Source organism: Astyanax mexicanus, chromosome 5 (genome assembly GCF_023375975.1).
Source record: "Astyanax mexicanus isolate ESR-SI-001 chromosome 5, AstMex3_surface, whole genome shotgun sequence".
NCBI lineage: Eukaryota > Metazoa > Chordata > Actinopteri > Characiformes > Acestrorhamphidae > Astyanax > Astyanax mexicanus.
The window spans coordinates 7,141,744-7,147,865 of record NC_064412.1 but is presented as its reverse complement, the minus strand read 5'-3'; the positions used below and the strand labels follow the sequence as shown (position 1 = coordinate 7,147,865).

General features: G+C 37.5%; 1 long non-coding RNA gene across 1 annotated transcript; it reads right to left on the bottom strand.

The window, feature by feature from the left end:
* Positions 1 to 1,976: 1,976 nt before the first annotated feature.
* On the bottom strand, positions 1,977 to 5,217 carry LOC125802217 (uncharacterized). The gene is made up of 2 exons (XR_007439234.1): positions 4,700 to 5,217; positions 1,977 to 2,073 (listed from the first exon to the last, which is right to left on the bottom strand). It is a non-coding gene; the product is annotated as an uncharacterized LOC125802217 (long non-coding RNA).
* Between the last annotated feature and the right edge of the window lie 905 nt (positions 5,218 to 6,122).

The window sequence follows — 6,122 nt, the reverse complement described above, 5'->3', positions numbered from 1 at the left end:
AGATTTCTATTCTGCCAAAAATGTCAAATATTCATTTAAAATATAGGTGGCGCTATAGAGCTGTGAAAACACATGTATTTGAATTTTTAATTCTAGATCAAAGAACCGCCTCAGATAAGCAGGCCGGTCAAATTTTGTGAGTTTTCCTCAGTTATAACCTCCTCAAAACACCTTGCATTACCTAGGTGTCTACTTCCTGTTTTGAGGTGGCATCTCAAAAATTCAACCGTCCGTCATTTCGTCCTCGTTTAAGATATCAACTATTCCTTCACAATTTGTCATCAGATATGTTCAGTGTTTATTTTTACCAAATACCAAGAGAATTCAACAAAATTTCTAGGAGTAGTTTGACAACATACGCAAAAAATGTATGTAAAATGCAGATATTTCAAAATGGCAGACTTCCTGTTGGGCGGAGTCAGAAACGTGTGTAATGATGTCTCTTGTGTTTTTGCCAAGTTTCATGAATTTTCAATCATCTGTGTTCTGACCGTGTCATGGTTTCACTTTGGTTTAGTGTTGCGTCTCTAGTCAATCAATTGCCCGCCATTACGTCACTGTTTTAGCGATCAACTAATCCTTTGGCAGTTTTCATCAAATATGTCTGTTGTTCATTTACAGTGAAATAAGAGGTAATCTGACAAAGACTTTAGGAGCAGTTTAAATGAGTTTGTGAAAAAAAGTGTAAAAAAATTACAAAATCCAATATGGCCGACTTCCTGTTGGGCGGAGCTAATACAAGCCAATTGCAAATATGTGCAGGGTCACAGTATCTACATTCCTACCAAAATTGGAGAACATTAGACCAATTTTGACACATCCAGAGCTAATTTATTAACTGAACAAATTAGGGGGCGCTGTAGAGTCAGCTAGCTACACATGAAAAAATTATCACAATATTTGTAATGTGTTTTTAGGTCCTATGCAATCTGACAATTTTCAAGAGTTTTTGATTATTCTCGTAATGTCAAATATTCATTGAAACCTAGGTGGCGCTATAGAGCCAATAAAATGCGTATATATGAAATTTCAATTTCAGACCAAAGGACCACGTAAAACAAGCAGGCCTGTAAAGTTTTGTGAGTTTTCATCCATTTTAACCTCCTCAAACACCTACCAACACAAGAATGTATTCACTTCCTGTTTTAATGGGGTATCTCAAGCAATTCAACTGTCTGCCATTTCGTCCCCGTTTAAGATATCGACTATTCCTTCGCAATTTATCATCAGGTGTGTTAGTAGTTTATTGTTGACAAATATCAAGAGTATTCAACAAATTCCCTAGGAGGAGTTCGACAAAGTATGCAAAAAATGTGTTTAAATTGCACATATTTCAAAATGGCCGACTTCCTGTTGGGTGGAGTCAGTCCTACCAATACGGCAAACGTGTCTAATGATGTCTCTTGTGTTTTCGCCAAATTTCATGAATTTTTAATCATCTGTGTTCTGACTGTGTCATGGTTTCACTTTGGTTTAGTGTTGCGTCTCTAGTCAATCAATTGCCCGCCATTACGTCACCGTTTCAGCGATCAATTATTCCTTTGGCAATTTTCATCAACTGTGTCTGATGTTCATTCTCAGCTAATTTAGAGGTAATCTGACAAAGACTTTAGGAGCAGTTTAAATTAGTTTGTTAAAAATTTGTAAAAATTACACAAATTTCAAAATGGCCGACTTCCTGTTGGGCGGAGCTAATACAAACCAATTGCAAATATGTGCAAAGTCATAGCATCTACGCTCCTACCAAAATTTGAGAAGATTAGACAAATTTTGACACATCCAAAGCTAATTTATTAACCGTACGAATTAGGGGGCGCTGTAGAGTCCGCTAGCTACACATGAAAAAATTATCACAATATTTGTAAAGTGTTTTTTAGATCTTATGGAATCTGACAGTTTTCAAGAGTTTTTGAGCATTTCCGTAATGTCAAATATGCATTGAAACCTAGGTGGCGCTATAGAGCCAATGAAATATGTATATATGAAATTTCAATTTTTAATCAAAGTACTGCTTAAATCAAGCAGGCCTGAAAAGTTTCGTGAGTGTTCAACCTGTTTAACCTCCTCAAACACCTACTAAGACCAGAATGTATTTACTTCCTATTTTAATGGGGTATATCAAGCAATTCAACTGTCCGCCATTTCGTCCTCGTTTAAGATATCGACTATTCCTTCGCAATTTATCATCAAGGATGGTGGTAGTTTATTGTTGACAAATATCAAGAGTATTCAACAAATTCCCTAGGAGGAGTTCGACAAAGTATGCAAAAAATGTGTGTAAAATGCACGTTTTTCAAAATGGCCGACTTCCTGTTGGGCGGAGTCAATCATATCAACACTGAAAACGTGTGTAATGATGTCTTTTATATTTTTGCCAAGTTTCATGAATTTCCAAGCAGCTGTATTCTGACCATGCTAATGTTTCTATTTGGTTTAGTGTTGTGTCTCCATTAAATCAATTGCCCGCCATTACGTCATCGTTTCAGCTATCGACTATTCCTTCGCAATTTAGCACCACGTATGTCTGGAGACTATCCACAGACAATTTAGTTGTAATCTGACAAAGACTCTAGGAGGAGTTCGAATGAGTTCGTGAAAAATGTGTAAAAATTTAACATTTTTCAAAATGGCCGACTTCCTGTTGGGCGGAGCTAATACATGCCAATGGGTATTATGTGTGGCATCGTAATATCTATTTTTCTACCAAAAATCTTGAACATTGGGGAAAATTTGAGACAGCTACCGCTAATTTATTAGCCTAAACCAAATAGGGGGCGCTGTAGAGTCATTTAGCTCCACATTAGAAAAACGATTACATTTCTCGAAATCATTTAAAGGCATTATTGGGTCTGCTTATTTAGAAGAGGCTAAGAGCTTTCTATAAATGTCATATAAAATAGGTGGCGCTAGAGAGCTGATAAATTATGAATATGAAAAATTCCAATTTTACATCAAAGTACAGCCTATGCCCAATATGCCTGTGAAATTTTATGAGTTTTCGAACATCGTAACCCACCCAAAACACCACGGGAAACTTTTTATTTTGCGACTTCCTGCCAAAATGGCCGACTTCCTGTTAGGCGGAGTCAAATAAATCCAAGTGATTCTTGATCGGTATAATGAGGTCAATGAGCGTACCAAAGTTGGTGCACATTGGACAAACTTTATCCCGGCCACTAGCAACGTTTGGGGGCGCTATAGAGCTCCTGATCAACGCCCAAGCCCAGGAACTGTGAAATTTCAAATTTTTCACCGGCTTTGATGTCTGTGCCAAAATTCAAGAGTTTTCGAGTATCAGAAAGGCCTCAAAAATGGGCGCGAAGTTTAAAAATAAAAATAATAATAATAATAATAATAATAATAATAATAAACGGACCAAAAACAATAGGGCTTTGCACCTCCGGTGCAGGCTTCGCCTGCGCCTTCGGTGCTCGGGCCCTAATAATAACGAGTTGTCCCCCTGTCACAGGGGGACGTAGGGCCCTCGCACAACAGCGCAAATCGTACCGGGCCAAACCTAGAAACCGATAAAAGTAATTTTAAGGTCTTATTGAGTGTGCCAATTTTCAAGAGTTTTCTATCCTGTTAAACATGTGAAATATCCATTTAAAATACGGGTAGCGCTATAGCGCTGTTAAAATACATGTATTTTAAATTCTAATTCTACATCAAACAACAGCCTTAGATAAGCAGGCTGGTCAAATTTTGTGAGTATTTCTCCGTTATAACCTCCTCAAAACACCTGGCATTACCTAGGTTTTGACCTCCTGTTTTGATGTGGCATCTCACAAATTCAACCATCTGCCATTTCGTCCTCGTTTGAGATATCAACTATTCCTTCACAATTTATCATCAGATATGTTTAATGTTTATTTTTACCAAATACCAAGAGAATTCAAGAAAATTTCTAGGAGTAGTTTGACAATATACACAACAAATGTATGTAAAATTCAGATATTTCAAAATGGCCGACTTCCTGTTGGGCGGAGTCAGTCCTACCAATACTGAAAACGTGTCTAATGATGTCTCTTGTGTTTTTGCCAAGTTTCAGAAATTTTTAATCATCTGTGTTCTGACTGTGTCATGGTTTCACTTTGGTTTAGTGTTGCGTCTCTAGTCAATCAATTGCCCGCCATTACGTCACCGTTTTAGCGATCAATTATTCCTTTGGCAATTTTCATCAACTGTGTCTGATGTTCATTCTCAGCTAATTTAGAGGTAATCTGACAAAGACTTTAGGAGCAGTTTAAATGAGTTTGTTAAAAATTTGTAAAAATTACACAAATTTCAAAATGGCCGACTTCCTGTTGGGCGGAGCTAATACAAACCAATTGCAAATATGTGCAAAGTCATAGTATCTACGCTCCTACCAAAATTTGAGAAGATTAGACAAATTTTGACACATCCAAAGCTAATTTATTAACCGTACGAATTAGGGGGCGCTGTAGAGTCCGCTAGCTAAACATGAAAAAATTATCACAATATTTGTAAAGTGTTTTTTAGATCTTATGGAATCTGACAATTTTCAAGAGTTTTTGAGCATTTCCGTAATGTCAAATATGCATTGAAACCTAGGTGGCGCTATAGAGCCAATGAAATATGTATATATGAAATTTCAATTTTTAATCAAAGTACTGCTTAAATCAAGCAGGCCTGAAAAGTTTTGTGAGTGTTCAACCTGTTTAACCTCCTCAAACACCTACTAACACCAGAATGTATTTACTTCCTATTTTAATGGGGTATCTCAAGCAATTCAACTGTCCGCCATTTCGTCCTCGTTTAAGATATCGACTATTCCTTCGCAATTTATCATCAAGGATGGTAGTAGTTTATTGTTGACAAATATCAAGAGTATTCAACAAATTCCCTAGGAGGAGTTCGACAAAGTATGCAAAAAATGTGTGTAAAATGCACGTTTTTCAAAATGGCCGACTTCCTGTTGGGCGGAGTCAATCATATCAACACTGAAAACGTGTGTAATGATGTCTTTTATATTTTTGCCAAGTTTCATGAATTTCCAAGCAGCTGTATTCTGACCATGCTAATGTTTCTATTTGGTTTAGTGTTGTGTCTCCATTAAATCAATTGCCCGCCATTACGTCATCGTTTCAGCTATCGACTATTCCTTCGCAATTTAGCACCACGTATGTCTGGAGACTATCCACAGACAATTTAGTTGTAATCTGACAAAGACTCTAGGAGGAGTTCGAATGAGTTCGTGAAAAATGTGTAAAAATATAACATTTTTCAAAATGGCCGACTTCCTGTTGGGCGGAGCTAATACATGCCAATGGGTATTATGTGTGGCATCGTAATATCTATTTTTCTACCAAAAATCTTGAACATTGGGGAAAATTTGAGACAGCTACCGCTAATTTATTAGCCTAAACCAAATAGGGGGCGCTGTAGAGTCATTTAGCTCCACATTAGAAAAACGATTACATTTCTCGAAATCATTTAAAGGCATTATTGGGTCTGCTTATTTAGAAGAGGCTAAGAGCTTTTTGTAAATGTCATATAAAATAGGTGGCGCTAGAGAGCTGATAAATTATGAATATGAAAAATTCCAATTTTACATCAAAGTACAGCCTATGCCCAATATGCCTGTGAAATTTTATGAGTTTTCGAACATCGTAACCCACCCAAAACACCACGGGAAACTTTTTATTTTGCGACTTCCTGCCAAAATGGCCGACTTCCTGTTAGGCGGAGTCAAACAAATCCAAGTGATTCTTGATCGGTATAATGAGGTCAATGAGCGTACCAAAGTTGGTGCACATTGGACAAACTTTATCCCGGCCACTGGCAACGTTTGGGGGCGCTATAGAGCTCCTGATCAACGCCCAAGCCCAGGAACTGTGAAATTTCAAATTTTTCACCGGCTTTGATGTCTGTGCCAAAATTCAAGAGTTTTCGAGTATCAGAAAGGCCTCAAAAATGGGCGCGAAGTTTAAAAATAAAAATAATAATAATAATAATAATAATAATAAACGGACCAAAAACAATAGGGCTTTGCACCTCCGGTGCAGGCTTCGCCTGCGCCTTCGGTGCTCGGGCCCTAATAATAATAAACGGACCAAAAACAATAGGGCTTTGCACCTCCGGTGCAGGCTTCGCCTGCG